Genomic DNA, 25,766 nt, shown 5'->3' with positions numbered 1-25,766 from the left:
ACAAATAGGTATGGCAATTACGATTTCACCCACACTTTTGGTTTAAAATAAACACAGGCGTGGAGTGGAAGCAGAGAGGTCTGTATTGGCGAGTATTTTCTCGCTGTTTACTTTAGGAGGAAGATACTCTGCATAGACTTTCCTGCTGCCCCATAAAACATCATGAGACACGGAGTAGCGCCACGCGGAGTGCAAGCAGAGTTGTCTGTGGTGGTCTGAGAATAAGCCGTGGCTTGGGGATCCCCATTGGTTCTTTACCCCGATCTCTAACTGCTCCTCTGCACCTTGTTTGCATTCCTTAATGACGTCAAGCATATTTCCTGAGCAAGCAACTGTGACTTTGCAGTAAGCGAAAACTGATGTTTGTGCAGTACTGATGATTAGTTTATACCGTTCTTATACAATAAATCGACACTGTGCCTCCTGTTGCTCCTGATAATTCTCGCCCTTTTCCATTGAAATCAACTATTGTGACAGCAACTAAAGTTTTATCTCTCTTAGACACCCAACCTTTAGAACCAACAAGCTTACCATCTGTGGGCCTTCCTCCAAGAATGACTTTAACCCCCTCCGCTAGAGCAAAAGACATCAGCCTTTACATGGGCGCTAGGAAGCCTGTTACACCTTCTGCCCAGGGAGAGAAACAAGATGATTCCTCCACTATTCCTCCCATTACTTTAGCTTCTAACCTTGGTAGCTGTCCAGTTGACCAGTTGCTACCCTTTGTTGACATTATAGAATCTCCCTCTATGCAAATACCAATCCACGTGGAAGCATCGATGTCTGGCTCTTTGATTCCATGGCTGGGTACTGTGATAGCTTATGAGGAATTACCAGACTTACACCTGCAGGTTCCAGAGCTGGTCATGGCACAGCAAACCTCGGTATCAGGCAATATTATTCCCACCAATAATATCGCTCTATATATGGTCGTGGGGAATGGTCATAGGAAATATTATTAGTGAGGATAATTTTTGGGGTAAATGGGCGCGTGGGATGCAGGGGTCCCCCACGCTCCCTTTAAAAAAATATGGGGGTTGCAGGGTGCCCTCCGCAGGTTCCATGGGTTAATATTGCGGCACAAAAACAGCGCCATTCTTGTATGGCGATATCTTTGTGGCGATATTAACATATGCAACCCAAACCTCCACTCCCCTACGTATCACTACCACACAGGTACTTGGCATAGAGAAGCCTTCCACCCTTTATTCTCAAATTTAAGATCCACTGCCACGTCCTCAGCTCGAAACAACTGTTAATGCTAAACTGGTTAGTACTGAAAGTCATCTCCAGGCAACAAACCCTCCAACCAGTAGCCAATCACTTTATGATCAAGAAATCGATTCACTAGATGAAAATGCAAAGGATTTGGGAGATTCCTCTGCTTCTTTAACCCAAAGTAGGAAACTATCAGCTTCTCCAACATTTCGGCAGAATTCTCCACACTGCTCAGAGTTATCAACATCCTCGTCGGTCTCATTTGCTCATCCAACTCCAACACGATCCTTTGGTCTGATGAATCCGATTACTCCTTCAATAGAACTGACACTTGCTGCAATGAACACGTCACTTGGCACACTGTTAATACTATATGACATATTTAACAATAAAGTCTTGCTTCAAACAGATCTCCTTGCAACATTGGTGCAGAAGGTAACTACCATTGAAGAGGAATTGCCAAAGTTAATTACAAAAACTGTCTGCTTTATAAGTGCTGATGTACAGATGATGAATAATCCCAAAGCACTGATGAATGACTGGCTGACTTTAACCCGAGCTCTGACTTCGGTGGCTGGGAATCGAGTCTCTCCACCCTCCTCTATTACTACCGTACAGCTTCCACGACCATTCTGCGAGATGGCCATTGAGAATAGTGAAAGCTTCCACGACCATTCTGCGAGATGGCCATTGAGAATAGTGAAAGCAAGACCATGTGTGTGACTGGATTGTGGCCGTGGTTGACTTGCCACTCTTTGTATTTGAAATATTTCAGAAGAAGAAGCAATATCGGAGCCTCCGCAATATGATAAAGAAATCCAAAAACGTGAGGACTTCTAAAAAACCGTCGGCACAATATGCTTAATACGGTCTCTGGGAGCCACACGCACTGGCCAGACCAAGGACCCCAGTGAGGCAAAAACGCTCAAGAGGAGGGAAGAAGAGAACCCCAACAACACTGTCCTGTCCACCTTTAGAAGACAAGGTCGGTGACTCACCCGTAACCTAAATATTACACAAATGTGATATGAAATCATCAGTAGATTTAGCAGATCTATCAGTTTACGTCGATCATGAAGAAATGGCAGTTACATCACCGTAGTTACCAAGAGGAATGCATCCATCAGTGCCCCCTCTAAAAAAACTCTGCTAGTGCATTACTGACGATAGAGCTGGGGTGCACAACATATGGCCCACGGGCCATATGCCGCCCACGGTATTGTGCTTTGCAGTCCCCTAAGGACAGGACTTTCATAATGAAATGCGGCCCACTTCAAGCTAAAGAAAACAAAGCCAGCCGCAATTCATTATAAAAGTCTTTGCAGCCCGAGACATTGCTCGCATAGGCGTCCCTATAAGGGGGTAATTGCCCCCCTGATTGATGGCCTGCCCCCACCACCCCACCCCCTTTGGCAAATAACTTTTTAAAGGGGCCTTGAAGGTGCTCCTTCGCCTCAACCATAATCCGTGCGTTAGCAGGTCCTATTTGCACAGCCTGTGTTCTTCCTTCCGTCCTGAAAGGCACACCAGCGCTAGCAATGGGCCATGAATATCACTGGGGGCCATCACTGATAAAAGCAGGCTACCTACATGGTGAGCACACATTTGTTTTCCAAATGTGCAGCTTACAGTTGTCTAGCTGTAAACTGTAAAAACACAAAAGACATTTCAAAACTGAAACATGCTTCTTCAACTTGCATTCATTCGTTTTCTTTAAAATGTGTTTATTTTTTGGTCGGACTGCCACACAAATACCCTTGGATTTTTGTGTCCCTTCCTTTGTGTTTTTTCACAGGATATATTTCTAAAATTGTTATATGCTTATCAAACTGCTTAATCGCAAATAAATGCTTCTACTGCACTGACAGCAGTTATCAGGAAAATAAACTGAGGGTTCGTGGGTACCAACTTTTGATTTTCACTATGGAGGAAGAAATCCCCCCACCCTCACCCTCAATATAAGCAAGCTAACAGGCCAACATATCCCATGGCCGAACAGATTTGATAGCACTTGTTTGTATAAGAAATTGCAAAATGTCAGACGATTTGCAGCCAGTTTTATATATATAACAGCTTAGGAACAGTCACTCAACCTGCTGAGCTACCCTGGTAGCTTTCTTCTGTAGGGCATGTCTATGAGTCCATTCATGTGTTCAAAATAACTGTATTACCAACAGTGCAGTTTGTGTATATTATTTCAAAGTAAACAGTATTTCATCTTCAGCCACACAGACTCTGTGCATACATTCTTTGACGGTGCAACAGTGGAGCTTCTCCGTAGTGGGCGAGGTTGCGCCAACCCACGGGCACCCTCGCCCATAATGGAGGAGGCAGCCCATTGTAAACACTGAGTACTCACTCAGCTGCTTCATGCGGCTAACGAATCATTCCTCGGTTGGCTTGAACTGTCAAAGGGAAACACGTTTTCCGTTTGACAGTTCTGTTCCTCAGTCTCGCATATTTATTTATTTATTGTGCATTTGTAAGGCACTGATAGATCAAGTAAATTGTGTTTCAAAGCGCCCACAGGGTGCCCACATGGGAATGAAAGGCAAATATAATAACAATGAAGAGAAAGAGAAAGGTGGTCCTAATGGGTCTTGTGAGCATTCAGATCATGAAAGTGCAGAAAGAGAGAAGGGACGAGGGAGTAGGGTAAGTGCTAGGAGTTCTATGACGTGAAGTGCTAAGGAGTGAGTTGCAAGCAGCTGGTAAGTGCCTGGCATAGATCACTTGGTAAGAGTGGTCCACTGCCAATACAATAAGTGCAGGCCTGTGAGACAGCACAGGCCAGTGGGCGCCCAAAGGCAAGTGCTGGGAGTGGGCAGAGACAAAAGGTGATGGGGGAAGGACGCAGAAGGACACATAAGGGCCAAGATCACCAATCTCAGCGACTGGGGGGGTTCAGCAAGGGAGGGAGAGGGGGAAGGAGAAGGTGAAAAGGAAAGTCTTGAGGAGCTTCCAGAATTTCAGGAGATCCGGCTCAAGACAGAGAGGAATGGGGAAGCTGTTCCAGAGGAGGGAGCCAGCCGAGAAAAGAGATTCACCACCATCTTGCTGTTTAGAAAAGGGATCGACTTGCAGAGAGTTGGTGCTGAAGGAGCTTAGAGATCTGGAGGGAGAGTATTTGGTGAGAGCCAGTTTTGGATAGCGTGGTCCCCGGCTCCAGACAGCCTTATGGATGAGGCAGAGGACTTTTAATTTGATCCTTGCAGCAAACCGGGAGCCAGTGGAGAGATTTTAGGGATGAGAGATGAGGTCCCTGGGCTTGAGGCCAAAGATAAGTCTTGCAGCTCATTGGATTTTATCCAATGTTCCATGGAAAGCCTGGAGCGTTTTGCTTCCCCAACCTTGCATGGCCCACTGGGGATGCTGGCTAAAGGAACTGCATGTCTGTATGTGCGAGGAAGGTGCTCCTTTGCCTCCTCCCACCTCTGAGGGGGTGTTGTAAATTCACCACATGCCCCTGCCCATCTACCCCACACAAACAATCTGGCCCCCTGTAGACAGCTTGTAATGTACATTCGGCCCTCCGGCAAAACTAGTTGTGCACCCTAACTGTTGAACTTGCACGGAGAAATCATACCTCCCATGACTGGCTTCTCATCAACCACCAGAATCGGGAGCATTGATGTTTGCAATACCCCTAATCACTTGCATTCTTTTCCTACACTAAGTGCAAACCAAGGAAACCACGAAATAATGAATTGTAAGGATATGTATGATTCTATGTCAACAGTTACTGGTAATAAAAACATGAAAGACTGGAAAGACCCTGCAAAAACAATCAATAATCTCTTATTTGAACGTTTAGATACCAATCTTTATCAAAGGAACTTAAATAGACTAAATTTCTTGGCGCTATGGCATCAAATCCCAATTTTACATCAAGTTTTATCAAGTGATATTTAACAGGTGGAATTTGTAAATAGTTACGAGACTGACCAAGTTTTCATGCTTATTGCTTCAAATGTGGTAAAGCAGATAATCATGGATGCAAGCTTACATTTGCTTGTTTTGGGCAATGTGGTCTTCTGATTGGGTACTACAGCAGGTAAAACATCCTCCCCAATTACATTCTGTGGAGATTCAGGGCCCATATGTACAACAGCAAAGAGATAGCCAGGTTACCCTTCCTGTTACTTGGAATTATCCAAATTGTTGTCCACCATTAAGAATAACTTATTCATGGAAGCACCAGCAAACCTGTAGACACATAGAACTCCGCCGAGCAGAAATAAAACCTAAAGCGATTGAAGATTGGGCTTGGATTCCAGGAGCATTACTAACCCACAGAAATAATAATTTGCCAATAAGGAAATCCAAGCCGGTCTCTGTACGAATGGGAAGCTGGAATACTAGAGGTCATAAGCACTTTTTGCAAAGGTGTGATAACCCCTTGACGTATTTAGATGTCTTTTGTCTTCAAGAAACATGGCTATTTTCAGCCTCCATTTTTGATGGTTATACATGCCTCCACTTGCTTGCTTCTAAAGGGGATAGAGGCCGCCCGACAGCAGGTTTGTTGACAGCGTGTAGAAATGGCTTTGGTATGGAACTAAAGTTATGGAGGAGTCCAAATGCCTTTTCCCAGCTGACAAAACTATTCTGGCCTATGCACAGTGCTGACTCCTGTGGAACCAGAGGCCTGATAAACCTGTATTGGAACCTAATGGGAATAACGTCCTCTAGCTTCCTCTCAGATGTGCTTCTCTTCTAGACACATGTGCCCTTGACCCTAAATTATCGGGTGTGGTTATAATGGGTGACCTTAACATTTCATGCATAGGACCGACAAAGGGTAACCCTTTATCAAGGAAAAGAGTGTGGCCGGAATTAATGAATTCAAGAGATTTACTACTAGTCAATGACTCATTGACAGGAGATGTACCAGCAGCACCTACATGGTCTAGGGGTTTACAACAAGCTATCCTTGATTATTTTTTTGCCCTCCAGAGAGATATTTTGGTGGGTTAAAGATTTGGTTGTTAGTCGGTAACTAAATAGCGACCATCATTTAGTTACCACCAGGTGGACATTCTGAATGAGTCAGAAAATCCACGAACAGTACACTGAACAGGTAGAGGTGTCAGCAGGAGGAAACTGTCTGCATTGCTCTAATTACTCATTGTTACTCTTAAGTTAACATTTGAAGAGTAATCCGTACCAGACAATGGATTAACCCATAATATTGCAACAATTTATGATCCAACAACAAGCTCACAGTCGACAGTTCTCAAGACATAAACCGAGTTTTGATATAGAAGTATATAATTAAAAGGAACAAATGAGGAGTGAAATTAATAAATTAAAGAAAAATCGAGAAGTTGACACCTTAGTTGAAATTAGGCAGCTTAAACAAAAATTAAATCATTGTCTAAAGAGCCACAAGATAGTTATCCTTCAGAGAGAAGCAGAAAAGATGCTGGCGGCGTTGATCCCTAAAAACAGCGGCAATCATATGGTCCTTGTTAAAGAATGCCACCACCTCCCATCAGATAGCTTTACAAATGAAGTCACCTATTTTGAAACATTCATTGTCCTGCCTACCATCTCCTCATCAACTTCCACTTGGGAATTAGAGTTTGATTCTGTGGATCTCGAACAAATTATACAAAGATTATCCAACTCTCGAGCTGTTGGTCCTGACGGCATATCCAACAAAATATTAAAGAAACATCTAGGGATGTGGGTGGAGATATTGAGTACGCTCTTTAACAACATACTAAGTCTCAACAAATCCAAACAACTTGTAAAAAGTTGATAATTGTTCCAAATTTTAAAAAGGGAGATCGCCAGTACCCTGTGAAATATTGACCGATAGCTTTGTTGGATGTTGTCGGCAAAGTATTTATGAGATTAACTCTAAGGGACCTCTTCAAATGGATAAAAGAAGAGAAAATAAATGATAACTTCCAATCAGGATTTAGAGCAGCATTGGGAACTGCTCCGAATCTAATTACCCTATTGTTAAATAAAGACATAGCACTGATATCTGGCCAACCAGTGTTCCTGGTTTTTGTTGATTTTAAATTGGCATTTGATGCAGTGGGCCGATCTATGTTATGGGCAAAAATGGAAAAATTGAGGTGCCCAGAACATCTGCTAGAGATCATAAAGGATCTATACTCAAACACCTTCATTGAAATTCATTTAAATAAACAGGGACATTTGTCCCGTCAGATTAAGACAACTCGAGGATTTAAACAGGTATGCGTCCTGGATGCAACATTATTCACTTTATTTATGAGAGACTTTGGTGATAAGTGTCCTGGTTGCAACATTATTCACTTTATTTATGAGAGACCTCGGTGATAAACTGACCCAGGCCTGTAAATTTCCCCCACAATTGGGCTCCTCTGTAGTCCAATGGTTATTATATGAGGAAGATCTGGTCCTTATGGACGAGACTCCCATTAGACGACAGCGCCAAGCAAATATGCTGGGTGAATATTGACAAATGAATAATCTCACGATTAACATAAAAAAAATCAAATAATATGATTTTTACTCCAGGATCCCGTAGAATATTAACTAAATGATCATGGAAAATCCACGGCGTCTGGCTGTTGGTGACTTCTGAGTATAGATACCTGGGTCTTTTTTATAAATGCAACATGATCTGAACTAGTTTATAGAGAGGATTTAAGGAATAAAGCTAAAACTGCTGCATCACAAGCGTTGATCCTGCATAAGAAATATGGCACCTTCTCTTACCTTCCGGTCCTATTATTCTACAAAAGAAAGGTAGTCCCGACACTTACTTATGGACTAGAGGGCAAGCTGGCCGGAGATGATATTAATTGGAAAAAAATAGAAGGTATACTCTGGAAGAGGATATTAGCAGTGCCATATAGTACACCTATCTAGATTATACGAGGCGAATTTGGGTTAGTTTCTCTGCAAGCCTCTGTGAAATAGAAAGCCTTATCCTATTAGAGAACAATTACTAAGGGACCACAAGATTTGATTTTTGCAACCTTAGCGGTTGCATTGGAACACCCTGCTTCTATCCCATTGACTAAATGGAAGGTACAATGTCTGACTTGGTTAGACGAGATCGACCTCACTCAGTTAAAATAAGAATCTGGAGAGCCGACTGGTGTAACACAATTGACAAATGCCAAAGGTATAAGGACTTTACAAATTTACAACAAGAACCTAAGGCATGGAACGTACTTCCGATTTACCTAGAATACTTCCTGAGTCGACAGAAATGTATGAATTTTCTAAGATTTTGCTTAAACCTATGGGGAACAAGAGAAGTATTGGTAGCTAGAGGTCAAAGGAATGGAACTTACAGCTTTTGTCATGTTTGTGGTAAAGAAACAGAATCTTTAAAACATTTATTTGTAAGATGTGTTAAATTGAAGGGACCAAGGCATAAGTTTTTGAGAAATCATTTTAAAGGTTTTAATGATCTCACAGTAGAAACTGTTTGGACATTGATTTGTGAAGGAGTATATGTATCCTTGATTTTAGATACACTTAGATTTTGAGAGTTTATAGGTATAGTCCTAAAATCTATTTATTTTGGGAATTCTTTTTTGTGAGTTTTTATCAAATGATTGATCAAATGTTAATTTGTTTTTGTTTTTGTTTTCTGGTTACATATATCCTGTATGGTGTGAAGGTTTTTGTTTAACCATATACCAAATAAATAAAAATTAAATATGAAAACACAGGGTTCTTTAGCGGTTTGTTTTTCAGACCCACCCTATTTTGGTCTGTGTTGGGGAAGTCGGACAGAACAAGTGGAATGATTTGGAGAATTTTGGATTTTGCACCCCCCTCCACTGAAAGGCCTGTGTTGGGGGAAAGTTGGACATAAATATTGGACTGATTTAAGAACAAAGACACCTCTCTTCTTTAGAGAAGTTGGGGTCAACAGGACAGAAAGGATTACCCAATTAAATTATAGGCTATAGTTTTTCAGCACACACTGCAAAGTGAGCTTTGTTAATTTCAAATTTTAACAAAAATCACCCCGTAGTGTTCCACCAAATGGGGAATTAATTAAATTAACCTTTTTAGTTAAATAGGCTAAGGATCTACACAGTTTTGGCCACCCCGGCCACTATAAAGTGAAAGATTTAAGGCCAGCAGATTCCCCCACCTTTTGGTTTCCCAGGGCTCAGTTCTACTTACATAGTAATCCTCTGTTTGAAGGTCAGGACAGCCAGCTGCATATCAGGACCCTCTGGAAAGATAGGAGCGGGGTCTGGTCATACCACTTTCAAAAATGGCCTCCTGCTCGTCACCACAGGAACCATTCAGCGGTTATGCCTTCCTAGCAATAGACAACTATACCCAGAGGCACTCTCAGCAATCTCCTCTGGTGTTTCCTTGCAGCTGTCAGATTGTAAGTTGCAGCAGCACTCTTTTGATGGTAAATGTCAGCAGCTCTGTCCCTTCCTCCAAGTGCAGTCCCCCTTTTATAGCAGCGATCACACTACCATTTTTACAATCTTGGGGAAGTACTCTGCCAGAGTTCTCGCAACTAGAATTGGACAGTTACCCTTCTTTTGCCTCCCAACTCCAGCCCCTCTATGGATTTGGACAGACATATGGCAGCTTAATTTACAAGCCACAATGGTTATCATGTCATTTCTTTGGCAAAAAACAGTTATGTGGCAAAACTTCATAATTGTACTAATAACTGCCATAATATACATATTTTCGGATTCAGCTAATCATGGGTAACTAAATACAATGACAGCCAGGTCCACACAATGTTGCACGGCCATGTGGCAGTTTCCTGCCATTTCCGTAAAAAGCATAACCGTTATGAATATGTAATTTATTACCCATATTCCTAATTTTACACTCCACCCTTTCACCAACTCTCACATTTGGAACATTTTCAGATCAGCAAGAAACACATCTTAGATGGCCATTGCATTTCCCTGAGTGACAGGTGGATGAATTTTATATCTCCTTAAGCCTCTTTCTAAATCTGCCTGCCTGTACTCTCTGCCCTCTGAAACTCATCCAGAACAGAACTGCGAGACTTGTTCTTGGCCTCAAGCCCAGGGATTGTATCTCTCCAGGACTGAAATATCTGCACTGGCTCCCAGTGGCGGTGAGGATTAAGTTCAAAACCCTTTGCATTGTCCACAAGGCCTTCGGGGGTCTAGGACCTCAATACCTCAACTCACTCTTCCTAAATATCTTCCATCTCGAGCTCTTCACTCATTCACCTGCAACTCCCTCAGGGTCAGTCGCCCCTCGAACCAGCAAGTTGGTGGTAGATCTCTTCTTCTGCTGGCGCCTCCCTCTGGAACAGCCTCCCGGCCCCCCGAAACTTGAGGAGAACAGCCTCCAGTTCCGGAAGCACCTCAAGACCTTCCTCTTTGCTTCTGCTTTCTCTCTTCCTCTCCCCTGCTGATCTCCTGACTGGTTACATGGCTACCCTCTGATCTCAGGCCCAGGTCCCTCCCCGCCAGTTGCTCACCTGCACTGCCCCCTGGCAACACTTGCACTCGGGGTCTGTTCTGTATCCCTACAGCCCCACCTAGCACTTGACACCTGATGGCTGCACTTACTCTTGCACTTGCCACCTGCAGGCCACACTATTGTCTTTATTTATCTTACTATTTATGTATCTTACTGTTCTCCTCCCCTTTCCTTCCTCCCCTACACTTGCGCGATCTCAATGTCACCTGGCCTAGTAGGATCGCTGTCTTTGTCTCCCTCTGTTTCCCCCAATGCCTTGTTGCGCCTTGAAACAATTGTGAATAGGCGCGTTATGAATGCCATATCATATCATATCTCCAAAATCACCTGGAAATTACCTAAACATGGTACATAAATGAAGGAAATCTGCCTTAGGCTTGCTGGGAAAAAGGCCTAAGTTATAATAGATCTTTTAAATTAATTGTAAATCTTCATGTGGGACAAATGGTAATTCTCCTACCTTCAGGCCATATGGTCTCACTGGGTCAGCCTGTAACCAGAGTTTGTATTGTTCTCTTTGTGTTTGAAGCGTGCTCTTTGAAGTTGGTTGCCTATTTGAAGTTGGAGTTTCAGCCTCCCTTTTCACACCTACTGTCTACTTTCTGGTCATGCTCCAGCCAAGGCCAGTTTTCTTTGCAGAGAGCCCATCCTTCCAGGACAACACCTTTCAGGAAGCCACATTTTATTACAGTTGTAAATACTAGGATGCCAGCCTTCCAGTGTTGAAATTCTTTGTGACAGCCAGCAAAAGGGTTTGCCTCTGGCCTACAGAAGATTTTCATGTAAACAAAGTCGGGGTTTCTTTTCAAATGTCTGCTGGTCTTTTACTTGCTAAACATGATATACATAACTTTTTGTCAACCGGCAGATCAGGTCTTTTCATAAAAATGTTCTGTACACAGTTGTACATTTTTCACATTTAAACTGCTTTTACTTGCACACACACATGTAAGTCCGTTTCTGTCAGTGTTTAAAAATCCGGTTTTCCATGTGAAAGGGACCTTTGATTTTTCTTATTGCTTTGTGAATTAAAATGCTGCTTTTCCCTAGGTAGTGAAAAGTAGGCCTTTTTCACATGGCCCATCAGTTTTCATTTGCAATCGCACATGCAAAGCTATTTTTGTGTCAGTGTTGAAAAATCATGCTTTTCATGTGAAAGGGACCTTCATTTTGGGGCCCACAGAGGTACAGAGAGAGAGAGAGAGAGAGAGAGAGAGAGAGAGAGAGAGAGAGAGAGAGAGAGGTTGCTTTTGAGGGAGAGAAGGAGGTAGTGAGTGAGAGACTGTAGGTGAAGACAGACTGAGAGAGAGAACATCGAAGGGAGATTGGAGGAGAGACATTAAGGGAGAGAAAACGGGACAAAGACTTAGGTGAGAAATTGAGAGTGAACACCAGAGAGAGATTTAAGAGGAGATTGAGAGAGAGCACATGAGACGGAGGGTCGATGAAGAGAGAGAGATGATTGGAGAAAAACATTATTTGGTATACCAGGGGAGACAGATAAGTAGTACTTGCGTTTAGGGTAGAGTGAGGACCCTTGCAAATTCCCAGATGGAGTCTGTTAGAGAAAGCCACAGCCTTTAGGCCACACACAGTGGTAGTTTGCAAGAGACAGTAGGACAACCCTTGATGCAGGGATCTGTCACTTTGGGAGCATGAGGTCCAGGGCTAGTGTGGTGGAGTATTCCCACAAGATTGAGCTTCAGTGTGAGGGTACATCTTAGTGACTTGGGGAATGCGGCCTGGCGCAATTCCCAGAGAAACTGTATTATCCTAATAAAGATCACTATAATTTTTTATGCAGTGCAATTTCATATCACACAACGCATGAGCCTGCCAGGGGTGCATCTTGGTTCAGACTGCGATGATGCCTCTATGGGCAACTTCAGGAGGATGGGTGAACGCCTCCTATAATGCAGAGCATGGACATGGGGGACCGTGGATTGGTACCTCTCTGGGGGGATTCCCCTGGATCCTCTCCAGCCCCTGATCTTGATGACAGATGCCAGTCAGATGGGATGTGGAGTCATTCTGGGTCTTTCCTCTATTTAGGACAAACAGACCAGCGAATCTGGGAGAGTCCCTTAAACTGGAGATAGCTGTCTGTTATATGGATGGCTCTGCTCATTCTGGCTCCACAGCTCAGGGGTGTGTGGCCCTTGTTTGAACAATCAGGTGGCCAAAGAGGTATGTCAATCGTCAGAGGGCCAAAGTGCCTCCCTTCCTAGAAGTGGTGGCTCACAAGATCATGTGCTGAACTGAGGCCAATATTCTCTCTCTTCAGTCCTCCTGTATTCCAGGGGTGGAGAATGTCAGACAGACACACTTAGATGGGTCTTCCTCTCGTCAGCATAGTATTGCCTTTGGGTGATTGGGATGCACTTGTATGGAGCCTTCTAATCATCTTGGCCTTGGTCATTCTTCGGGCAAAGAAGGAGGACTTCAGTTGACCTTGACCAAGGAAATCCTGGTACCTACTCCTTCACCTCTTTCCTCTGCCCACTGTGGCCATTCCTGCTGAGGAGGCCTGCTCTTCCAGCTACCACCTTGCTCCGCCTTCATTTCATGGCTGTCTGCTGAATGGTTAGGGCTGGAGATAGTGGGTGCAGGGCTGCATACGCCCATCTACACTTAAGGGGTATTATAGGCGTTGGCTTTCTTTTGATTCTTGATGTATTAAGGCCACACTTGCTACCCTTTCCTGTGATCCAGTTTGGTTGTTAGATTTACTCCAAGAGGGGCATGTACTGGGGCTGGCTCACTCTACCTTAAGGGCTTAGGTGGTGGCAGTAAGAGCATTTAGGGCTTCCTGGGGACCCACCACCCCCATTGAAGACATAGCGTCTCGTCTCCATCGATGTATAGACATTTCCCACCAAAGTATAAAGTTCAATTTCCTGACATGGGACATCTATATGGTTCCTAAGGTCCTCTCTGCTCCTCCTCTTTTAGCCTCCGGAGCATCTGCCTTTCAGCCTTCTTTCATACAAGTGCCTTTTATCTGGTGTCATGGCTTCTGGGAACTATTGGCTCAGATTTTTTATAAACTTTATGCAGTGGTAGAAGTGTACCAAAAATAAGTAGTGGAACGGTGGTCTCTGCAAGGGAGAGGGTAGGTGGAAGCATAGTGCAACATGTGACAAGGTGTTGCGGCTGGGGCACTGCAATAGTCTAAGTGACTAGTGACTAGTAACCAAGATTCCCATTACAACTTTACACTTGACCATGGACATGAATGGGCACATCCTCTTTATAGAATTGTGAATTTGCTTGTAAAAAGTAGAGGAATGGCAAACTGAAAAGATAAAAAGTAGTGGAACACTGCTCCAGCTCACTTCGATCACTGACTTAGTAGATGTTCTGGTGCTTCACCGCCCTCTCTTTAGGCCTAGCTTATATCAGGTTTCCATCTACACATGTATATAGTCTTTCCCACGCTGAGTGAATCTTCCTAGGGTTCTGGTGCAGCCCCCCATCTCCTTGATGTTGGTGGACTGGTGAATCCTTACTTGACTAGGACTTGGGGCACCTAGCAGTGGGAGGGAGTCTTCGTCACCTGCTCAGGTCCAGCTGGTCGAGAGCAGGCTATGGCAACCCTGAGCAGGTGGCCTCGGATTGTCATCCACATGGCATATGTGGCTTCGGGTCTGCCTTCCCATAGCTCTGTTTAGGGCAGATCTACTCCTGCAAATTCTGGCTCCTGGGTGGCCTTCAAGGGTGCTGCAGTGGGTGACATTTGCAGGGCTACCACACAGGTATCCTTTGAGACATTTATTTCCCACTATAAGATATATGTTGGTCGCCCAAAGAAGTATGTCAGGTCTGCGGTTCTGATGTGCATCAACAACTGATGAAATGTAGTTTGTTAGTTGGCCTGTGTTGTAATGAAATCCCCATCGCATCTCACCTTACCTTCAGTAAGGTTTGGGGCAAGGAAGAGGGACAAGGAGGTAATGTTGTGATTACTAACGTGTAATCACAATAATCTGGGGCCTTCTCATCCTCGTCCAATTGCTAGTTCATAATGGACTCCCGCCTCCCCAGGGGTGTCCTTTCTGGTGGCTGCATTGCTTGAGTACTGATGCGAGGACCATTGGCTGTGTCAAAGGAAGGGTAAGGAGGTTTCTATTGGGAGTTGTTAGTCTTTTTCTGTTCTCTTGTCATTTCAGCCCAAACAAGGATCAGCCCACCCCCTTGTGATTATTTGCAGTTACTGCATGTAATACATCTTAAAATCAGTCCCTACAGACCCTTTTCCTATGAGAACATATGGAAATAAGATAGATTAGCACACAAAAGAGGGCCAGGGTGCAGAGGCCTACCGGGAAATCTCTGAGTTCCGTAAATGCCGTTACACCCATGTTTACAAATATTCCACGGGATTGGCAGTTACAGATGCAGGTTCACAGAAATACCACATGCAGAATTTCTGAAAACACACATGCGTTAATTAAGCACTTTTTAATTTTCACTTCAATCCTCATTTTGAAGATGGAAATGTATTGCATAAAATAGTGGTTCATACTGTCACTGTCTAATATTTGTTAAATGCACACAATGGTAAAGTCTGACAGACCCTTCTTTGCATTGCATGGCAAAAGACGGTAAAATAGATGGAATCCAAAAAAGATTTGCTGTACTGAAAGGAAGCACCTGAACTGCCATTCAATAAAGGAAAATAGTTTTTAAAACTTATGGGCTGTTTTAAAAATGTTTACCTTCAACTCTTGAGCAGGGATGAACATTGTTGTCAACAAGGAGGTATTTGATGTTATAACATGTTCTCTTACAGAATACTGCTTGTGAAAATTCAATTGGACCTATACTCAGGGCAGGAGGTCAAACCAGGCACTATGTCCATAAAATATGTGTTTTTGCAATTACCCTCATACCTCTAATGAGGACCTCTTTTTTGCAGCTGTATTCCATTTGTCCAATGCAAGGACACTGGCATTGCACACACTAGATATACGAGTGATGCCAAATTCAAGTTGCATTTGGCAGATGTACAAATGCCATTGTCCATTCGTACAGTTGCATTTTACAGACTTAGCGAAAGTCTTCGTTTCGAGAAAGAAATTGTGATTAAAATACAAACATGATCTGGCAGCAGGTCTTACAAATGCATTTTATGACGAAAGTCTAACCCTGCAACAAATATGAGTCCCATAATATTTGTTGTGGTCCTACAAGCTCGCCAAGCCCTTTTTTATACATTGGTGAAGCTCCATACAGGGCCCCGCTGGCAGTGTAACGCCATGTAATGTAGCCTTGGGAGTCCACCTCCCAGGCTAGTGTGACTCAGAAGTACCCACCAGCCTCTTTCCCTGAGTAGGTCACTGTGTGTGGACTGCGATGTGCCTCAGTGGCTGGTGGCCGCTCGTTGTGTATTTGTCGATGGCCCAAGCTGCTACAGTCATTGTACCTTGTCAGGGAGCAAAGGATTGTGCCATGCTTGTCTCCTTAAGTAGTAAATCTGTTTTTTTAAATCTATTGAGACTTCTCTGTGACTCTGTTTTATCCATTAATCGTGGAAACAAGCATTTGACCAAAGAAGGCCATGGCCTATCCGAGGCTCTAGGCTGGGAGCTCAGAGTACCATGTCTGGATCTGGACGGCTGTATGAATGGGTGCCTGGGCTTTACAACTGAATCCACATCTTGTGTGTTTGACCAAGTAGAAGCCTGGGAAGGTTTAAAAGTGGTTACAATCTCTAAGAGTGTGGCCACCAAATGGTTGAATGGTGCTGTCAATTTAATTGGAAGCTGGATGTGCATCCGGCTCCGGAGAGCGCTATAAAGATAGGGTTGCGTGCAACATATCTTTGTTCATTCCTGCGAAACGCCGCAATGGAACGGGAGAAGGTACTACATGAAGGCCCTTCTCCCGAAACATAGCAGGCATTTTTTTGGTTTACTTTAAAAAAAATCTTTTTTAATGACCGCCATGGAATGGGCAATGGGACTACATGTAGTTCCTTCTCCCGTTCCATGGCGGCCATCTTCTTTGTTCAATTCTTTTAACTATTTTAAATGGCTGCCATGAAAAGGTAGACTGGGCTTCGTTTCCAGTACCATGGTGGCCAATTTTTATTTTTTATTTTTTTGGTTGCGAAACACCAGAGCCTCTCGCAACTCGAAAAACACACTATAAGTACAGGGGTCTAACAGGCCTGTAAGTATGAGCCGAGGGCATTACCTGATGTGGCAATGCCCCCCCCAGCTCAGGGCTTATTGCTAAGTAGGCTATCGGCCTATGGCATGCTTTGGTCAAATAACTGGAAACAGCATAAAGGGTTGGTAAAGTTGTCATTCACAAGTCTTGGTCGACAGGAATTAATATTAGTACCCGGTAGGGGTGTGGCATAGGTCTCTGAGCCAATGAGGAGGCTCAGAGTGGGGGCTTTACCACACGGTATAGCCCCCGCTCTGAGCCTCCTATGAGCTGGAGGCCACCATCTTCCACCGCAGTATCTCGGGTAATAGTGCGCTCTCCCAGCATCCTCTTCCCCTATCCCCACCCCCTTTTCCACATCTCCACTCCCCCACCCACCCTCACTCCTCCACTTACTTCGCTTTCCTTCTGCACCGGGAACACTAATGTTCCCAGCTTGTCTCTGACTTGGCAATACCCGCCATAAAAATGGAGAAGGGACTGCAGTGGGACACAGTAGGTGTGCACTCGCCTGGGTTTTTTCAAATTTTTATATGAAATTGAATGATCATAGATGTGTGGGGCTAATCTGCACACATTTTCCTATGCTTACTGCACGACAAACACATAGTCCTGTGGATTCTGGGTGGACGCAGCCCACAGGCACAGTCCACCCTGTCACATTTAGTGGGAGTGTGACACCCAGGGGTACATCAAGGAATCTCAAAAGGGGGAGGGCAAAACCTTCCTCTTGCCATAGCCAGCCTATGAAAATAACAAAGGCTCCCTGGATCCGCCCTATCCCTTGTTGGCCCTGCTGGTGGCAGTGACTCATACTGATGAGAGTTCATTTAGGCAGGCCCACGGGAGGCCTGGTCACAGGGCTAACAAAAGACAGGTAACCCCAACACCTTCGATATGCAGAAAAATTAAAGTGGCGTAAGTGTGGATAATAGAAGCACTTGCGTAATGAGGTATTGACTTAGAGTAATCACTGGGCTGGACAGCTGGACTTGTGTGAGATAGAGATTAACCCTTTGAATCCCTAATGTTAATGATTAGGCACTTCCACGATTGCGCGCTTGTCCCCAAAAACATTTTAAGACACAAAATATTCTATATTTGCAATTATTTAATAATTGCTTGACTGTTGGTTGGAAAGATTTTGGAAAATGAAGAAAAGTCAAGATAAACTTCATTTAAGTAATAAAGAAAAGGCTCCATTAGGTTTTACAAATGTCTTATTCTGTCATTCAGTTAATTATTATAATTAGAAATTAATTGAGTGAAATTCATCTTAATGCCTTATCAAGATTCATGCAATCAATACGGATTAATTCAAATCTCCTATGATTTGATTAATAGTTGGAGTACAATTAATCATGATAGATATTCTAAAGTCATGAAGACTGATAGAAAACTCCATCTGGCATTCAAATCAATGAAAAGCTAATATTTTGAATACATAACAATTAGTAAAAAACTGCATCGGATGGTCAGATCGATCAAGAGCGGCTTACCCATACCTATGTTGTACGAGTGCCACACTCTGCGCCTCTTAATATTAATTGTCAATTATTTCTTTTGTGCATCCATTTTTAGTAAAATAGAGTAAAATTAGGTAAAATATGTCCCACACTGTGTTAGTGCTAGCGATACATCGATATATTAGTATAAAGTGTCTCAAACGTGTCTCATCTCTTGTCCTAAAAGAGAAAATATATGTGGCATAAATGTCAATAGTCCATTTTTGTGTATGTACCATCTAATTAGTTGAGATCTGGGTCTGTAACATTAAGATATCACATGTTAGAATAATTCTCACCTATTGTTATGGTCATACTCCAGATGGATTTTACCACCAACTGAATGTAAACAGATTTGACACGAGTAACTAAAATGTATTTTCCTCATTAAAACACCACTAATCAGGGTCTATTGTCCTAAGTCCACAAATTGTGGATAAGCTTACCTTATCATTGTTGCAATCGTCCCATAATGGATTGTGAGAACTCTCGCTCTGCCGTCAAACATTCCTCTGATATCTGCCGCCTTCTTGAGGAACTTGACCTTGACATACTCGGTCTCACTGAGACATGGTTCACAGCCAGTTCTGCCACCAGCTTTGAGACACTCCTACCCGACGGCTACAAGATCCTCTCCGTGCCCAGGCCCAACCGTGCTGGGGGGGCTGTGGCCCTTATCTTCCCTGAGTGGATTCCTGCCACTGTTACTCCCACGCAGACCTACTCCTCTTTTGAATATCTTGTCTGCCGACTCTCTCTCTCTCCTAGCCATTCCCTGACCGTGGCTACTATCTATTGGCCACCTGGTCACATTTTCTCCTTCCTCTCCAAGTGGGCGTACCTCTCCTCCTCACTCCTGTCCTCAACCACTCAACTCCTCTTTCTTGGAGACTTCAACATCCACCTGGATGCCTCCTGTCCCCCCCTGGACTCTTTCGCGACCTCTGCGACTCGCTCTCACTCTCTATTCTCCCGTCTGGGCCGACTCATTCTGCAGGGCACACTCTTGATGCCCTGATCTCCTATGACCTTCCCCTCTCTGTCCCTCCCTTCACTCCTCTCTCCTGGAGTGATCACTTTCTCCTCTCCTCCCACCTCACCCTCCCTACCCCACAGACAAAGCCACCCCCATCACTGCCGCCTTCTTTCTCGGTCATCCGACCCATGAAGCTTTTGCTGCCACCTTCTCGCCCCCTCCTCCCCCTTCGGCTGACTCCCACCCTGACGCAGCCCTCTCCACTCTCCACTCTGCTATATCTGATACTCTTGATATCCTTGCCCCTGTCATGAGAATCCGCCTGAAGCCCAAAGCCAAATGTAACTCCTGGTATGACTTGGATCTTGTCACCCTTAAATGCAAGTGCAGGGTGGCAGAGAGGAAATGGCGTGCTTCATGTTCATCCTCTGACAAACTGGCCTGTCGCCTGCTCCAAAGGCAATACCGGCTCTCTGGTCTCACCAAGAAGAGAGCCCTTATCCAAGCCCGCATCTCTGCGACATCTAACAATTTGGCTGAACTCTTTAAAATCTGCAGGGAGCTGGCCAACCCTGCTGCAGTCTCTACCTCTCCTGTCCCCTCCCAGGCCCTCTGCACGGCACTGGCCTCTAACTTCATTTAAAAAACTCAGGACATCCTGCCCTCACTCTCCTCCTATCACCTCCTCCCTCTATTCCCTGCCCTTCCTCTGGCCCTTCTGCAGCCACCCCTCCTCTCTCCTTCTCTGCCTTTCCCCTTTTTTCTGCTGATGAGGTTTCAAGACAAGTCCGATCTATGAAAGTCTCATCAAAACAGGTCCATCCCTGTTCCTCCAAAACTATCAAGGACCACATTGACTCCTTGGCTCCTGCCCTTGCTGACTTCTGCAATCACTCCTTCGCCTCTGGAGTCTTCCCATCCCCTCTCAAGCACTCCCTTGTGCACCCCCTTCTTAAGAAACCCTCTTCCGACCCTTCCTGCCCAGCTAACTATCGCCCAATCTCTATCACTCCCTTCCTGGGAAAGCTCCTGGAGAAACTGGCCATCTCCCAGCTTAATCTCCATGCTGAATCTGTTGGTAGTCTTCATGACCATCAGTCTGGCTTCAGAGCTGCCAGAAGCACGGAAACTGCTCTCCTGAACATCTGTGAGGACCTGCTCTCGAACCTTGACTCTAACATTCCATGTGTCCTCATTTTGCTTGATCTCTCTTCTGCCTTTGATACTGTCAACCATACCATCCTGCTCAACCGTCTCCGTGATAACCTGGGCATCACTGGTCAGACTCTGGCGTGGCTGACCTCTTTCCTCTCCAATCGACCCTCCCAGGTCCAACTGGGGTCTTTCCTCTCTGACATCTTTTTCTCTACCTGTGGTGTTCCCCAGGGATCTAACCTCTCTCCCTGGCTGTTCAACCAGTATCTGGCACTTCTCGCCCACCGCATCGCTGCTCTCTGCCCCAACTTTCAGTGCTATGCGGATGATACCCAGCTCATTTTCAGGCTACCCTCAGCCTCCTCTTCTCCTTCCCTCATCTCTGACTGTCTTTCTGCTATCCAGGAATGGTGTGCCGCCAACAACCTCTGCCTTAATGCCAGTAAGACTGAGATTCTACTCATCGGCACTCCCACTCCCTCCTTCCCTGCAGCTCTCTGGCTGGCCTCTCTGGGCCCTCTTCCTGCTTCTACCTGCAAGGCAAAATACCTCGAGGTCATCTTCGACTCCACACTCTCTTCCTCTCCTCACATATCCGACGTCTCTAACAAGTCACACTACCAGCTACACCTCCTCAGAGGTATCCTTCCTTTCCTCTCCTTCCCCCAGAAGCTCACTGTCTCTAGAGCCCTGGTTCTCTCGAAGCTGGACTACTGTAACAGCCTCTATCTAAATCTGCCCGCCTCTTCTCTCCGCCCTTTGCAACTCATCCAGAACAGGACTGCGAGATTTGTCCTTGACCTCAAGCCCAGGGACCGTATCTCTCCAGGACTGAAATCACTACACTGGCCCCCAGTGACTGCGAGGATCAAGTTCAAAACCCTCTGCATTGTCCACAAGGCCGTCTGGGGCCTTGGGCCAAAATACTTTCAACTCTCTCTTCCTAAATATCTTCCTTCTCAAGCTCTTCGCTCAGCCGCCTCCAACTCCCTCAGGGTCAGCTGCTTCTCCAAACAACGAGTTGGGGGCAGATCTCTCTCCACTGCAGGGGCCTCCCTTTGGAACAGCCTTCCTGCCTGCCTGAAACTTGAGGAGAACCATCTCCGGTTCTGGAAGCACCTCAAAACCTTCCTCTTTGCCTCCGCTTTCTCTCCCCTTCTCCCCTGCTAATACTACTGAAACTGCACTGAATCTGCAATCTGCAACTGGGCCACTCACCGTTCTCGGTCCTTGGCCCAGCCACTCTCTCCTGCACTACCTCCCCGGCTACCCCTGCACTGTGGGACTGTGTCTGTATCCCTACAGCCCCCCTTCCCAGCGTTTGTCTGCACTTACCTCGCACTTGCCACCAGCTGGCCCTTGTTATTTATCCTGTATTCTGTATGCTAATAACCCTGTACTGCACTTTCCCCTCTCCCTTTCCCCCATGTACTTTTCCCTTCGCCTCTACCCTTGCACTTGCGCGATCTGAATGACACCTGGTCTAGTAGGATCGTTGTCTGTCTCCCCTTGTTCCCCCCCCCCCTGCCTCGTCGCACCTTGAAACACTTGTGTATAGGCACGTTACAAATGCCATATCATATCATATCATGTTGTAGTCCTTTCTGGGCAGTGACATTCACGGCAATCTCCCACGGCCGTCCTTTTGAATGCTAATTTATACCTTCATACTCATGACGCTGCATGTCTTGCAGGATTCTGAGTCTGTCTTCTGTTGCTGTCAAGTGTTTATCAGCAAATAAGTATTTTATCCATTAAGTTAAGCCAACAGTATTCCACGAGTTAAATAGGAAGTAAGAATTAATAAATCAATACTTCTCACAACTAATGCGATATTCCATTTGTGAGTCTTTCCTTATTTTAAGCAAATATCGGTTTGTCTTAAGTTTTATTCATTAAAAAAAGCTTACAGAATCCAGCGTTCAACATACTATTGTCCCTCTTCTAGTTTCACTGAACACTTCCAGCGATACGTAAAAAATATCTGAAGTCAATTTAAATACTCATTAGCACAAAATGGCTTGGTGTTAATAAATCTGGCATTACTTAACTTATGTGCTCATTTGTCTAAATGTTTGTTATTCAATTGTTTACGTTATATAACATTGAGCATATTGTTTTACTTCTTCCATTTCGCCTTGCACAACCCAAAACAAGTATTCTTGTTTTATTCTTGTGCCTTATTTACCAGAACATTAGGAGGAAATGGTTGCTACCTATTTATAACAAATAATGAGTCCCAAAGAAATAGAGAGTCATGAGGGGCTATTACCACCCCAGCGCGAACTGGAGCAAACAGGCGAGACACCTGCCCTTAGAAGGTCAGCCCTTTGAATGGATGCCCCGGGCGAGGATGTCCAATGGAGATGGTAAAAATAGGCAAAAGATGCGCCTGTGATCGTCACGTGAGGGCAGCGTTTGCTGAGTGTCATCAGGTGCAGATCGTAAGTGCAGTTTATGGGTGCAGGGGAGGGCTGACTGTGGGCGAGTCGCGTTGAAAATGCTGACGCCATGGGGGCAGTCCACAGGAGCAGATAGAGAACAAGTCCGGAGTCTGGGCAGCTCCTACCAGGAAGCTGTATCAGTCATATGAGCCATCAGTTGAGGACAGCGTTGGCTGAGCGGCGTCACCTGCAGATGGTGAGTGCAGCTCGTGGGGGCAGGGGCGGGCCGAGTGCAGCAGAGCCACAATACAAATGCCTGCACCTCAGGTGGAAGCCTATTGGCAGGGGCGTTGCTAGGGGGGGGTAGGGGGGCTATAGCCCCTGATCTTTTGGTTGTAGCCCCGGATAGAATCTCAGGAGCTACAGCCAAAAGACTAGCTAGCCCCCAGTCCCAACAGTTCTGACATCAGCTTAGCCCCGGGTCTTTTCCAGACCTAGCAACTCCCCTGCCTATGGGAGCAGATGGAGAACAAGTACAGAGTATGGGCAGCTCCTACCAGGATGCTGGATCAGTCAAGTGATCTGTCACGTGAGGGCCTCAGTGGCTGAGCGACATCAGCTGCAGATGGTAAATGCAGCTTGTGCGTCACAGGGGAGGGCCGGGTAGGGCAGAGCTGCAATGAAAATGCTGGTACCTCGGGAAGCTACCCACGGAAACAGATGGAGAACCAGTCTGAGCGAGCACGGTAGGCAGCATTTTCTCATTTTCATGGCGGATTGCAAATGTGCAGAGCAAAAGGCAGTGTAGACACTCGTGGAAATGACCAAAATTTGGCAGCAGTGAGCATTTCCAATTACAATTAATTGCTGCCTACCATGCTCACCAAGCAAGCAGCGTGTAATTGTAAATGCTCCCTGGCATGCACTCATGGCAGGCAGCGTTTACTCATTTGCACAGTGGATGGTAGGCAGTATTTAATTGTAATTGGAAATGCTACCTGCCAAGTGAGCATGATAGTCAGCATTTTCTCATTTGCACGGCGATGTGCAAATGTGCCGGGCAAAAGGCAGCATGAACATATGTTCACTGCCTTTTGCCCTGCCCATTTGTACTCTGCCATGCAAATGGCCAGAATTTGACAGCAGGGAGCCGCCTACGTGTATGTCTGCACGTAACTGCTCCCTGCCGCCAAATTAAATTCAGGAGCAAAAGGAGCTCTCTTGAGTCTTTTCCCAAACATGCTACTTGCCAGGCTTCCCATTTCCTTGTACATCTTTCATAGGGGGTCATTACGACCATTCAGGGAACCCGGACCTGGTCCATCCCCATTCCCATTTGAGCCCACATAGGGCTCAATGGGAATGGGGAGGGTGCTAACAATGGGCCCATTAATAACTGGCCCGTTGTTAGCACCCTGGTCTGCTAGCGGGACCCGCAAAGGGCGCCTGGTTTTAATGGCGCTGGCACCTTTACCGGCGCCGTTAACCCCTTACCGTCCACCTCGTAATGAGGCCCTTAGTTTTATATTTGGCTCTAAGCTCTGACATTCTGTTTTGACTCTTATCCCTGTTTAGTTTTTAACTTTCTCAATCAACTAGCCTTCACTAAACGACACTCTCTTTATCGTAGCCGGAATTTCACAAACTAGCAGACTCTGTAATGAATCAAACAAGCTTGGTCATATATGGGACTGTTGGGTTTACCAAGTGCTGGTATACTTGTTAACAATTTCCATTATTTGGCTTGCCTTCTCAAAATAACATTAAATTGTACGTAATAAAGTGACACATATAAACGGGGTACCTCTTCCTAGATCCAAAGAAGATCACCTTAACCTATTAATGTTATTGGATAGCACCAATTTTGAGTGAGCTAGATAAACACCATAGGTTGTGTTTGTTTCTAGCCATAAAGTTGGGCTAAGCAGATAGTGCCCACCTTACAAACATAGAAACGTTGTACCCTAGTGCTGTGCGTCAATAATTCAGGGATGGTTCAGATCATATCCTCCTCTTGTGAAAGTTCTTCTATAGTTATTAAAGGGTTAAACTGCACATTTAGGTCACCTACTCTAATACAATGCCCAGTATTCTTGCCTACATATCTTACCCCGATACCCTTCACAAAGTCCTCAGGCTAGAGAGGCACTCTGCCCTTCTGGGAGTCGGATATTCGGAGGCATCGGATCTAGAGAGCCTGTCTCAAACACAGTCACATCTGCACCTAAAATAATATCACTTAAAGTAACAGACCCCCGCTTGGTTGTGGCCTGGTAGCTAGAACATAGAACCTTCTAAAGACAAGCCTATGAACATTATCTACGCTCCATGTTTCCAGAAGGCAAATAATTTGATGTATGTTCACTGATATATTCATACCAATTATGACCCCCATCTTACAAATAAGGCTGGGCATGTTCCATGTCAATAAATGAATTGTTGATTTGCAGGTGTTGTCTAGGCGATTATGCATACTAACTATTTGGACCAAGTGGAGCCGGCATATCAGTGAGTACCATCTGGCACACTGGTAGAGGTCTCGGGTGCATTAGGGGCTGTATGCAAGGAGGGAAGAGACTGCTTGCCGTGCCCATTTTTGAATTCCGCTTTATCAGTTAACTCTGGAAGAGAATCAACACTGGGTGTAACATTATTCTGCCATTGCAGCTTCTTAAATGGATAGCCTAGCTCTGGGGTGAAAAGATTCTGAAATCTATCGCTACGAGACCCTGTCCAAAGTTCTTCCATGAGAAATTAGCTCACTAGTGGCAGCCACAATTCCACTGTTGTTTACTATGTATTTGTTAAGAATATTGATTTTGGTGCAAAGGATTCTTCTGCATTCATCTTCGTGTTGCCATCGTGAGGAGACTGTGTAATTTCAATCAGGTGTCTGGT

At 45.0% G+C, this 25,766-nt stretch overlaps 1 protein-coding gene across 1 annotated transcript in view; it reads left to right on the top strand.

Moving 5' to 3' along the window:
* The window catches only part of ALPK2 (alpha kinase 2), a 535,735-nt gene that overhangs the window by 226,142 nt on the left and 283,827 nt on the right, over positions 1 to 25,766 (top strand). The window lies entirely within an intron of this gene.

This window comes from Ambystoma mexicanum, chromosome 6p (assembly GCF_040938575.1).
Source record: "Ambystoma mexicanum isolate Mex_15411 chromosome 6p, UKY_AmexF1_1, whole genome shotgun sequence".
NCBI lineage: Eukaryota > Metazoa > Chordata > Amphibia > Caudata > Ambystomatidae > Ambystoma > Ambystoma mexicanum.
Note: the sequence above shows the minus strand (reverse complement) of the source record. Positions and strands in the feature narration are given on the sequence as shown.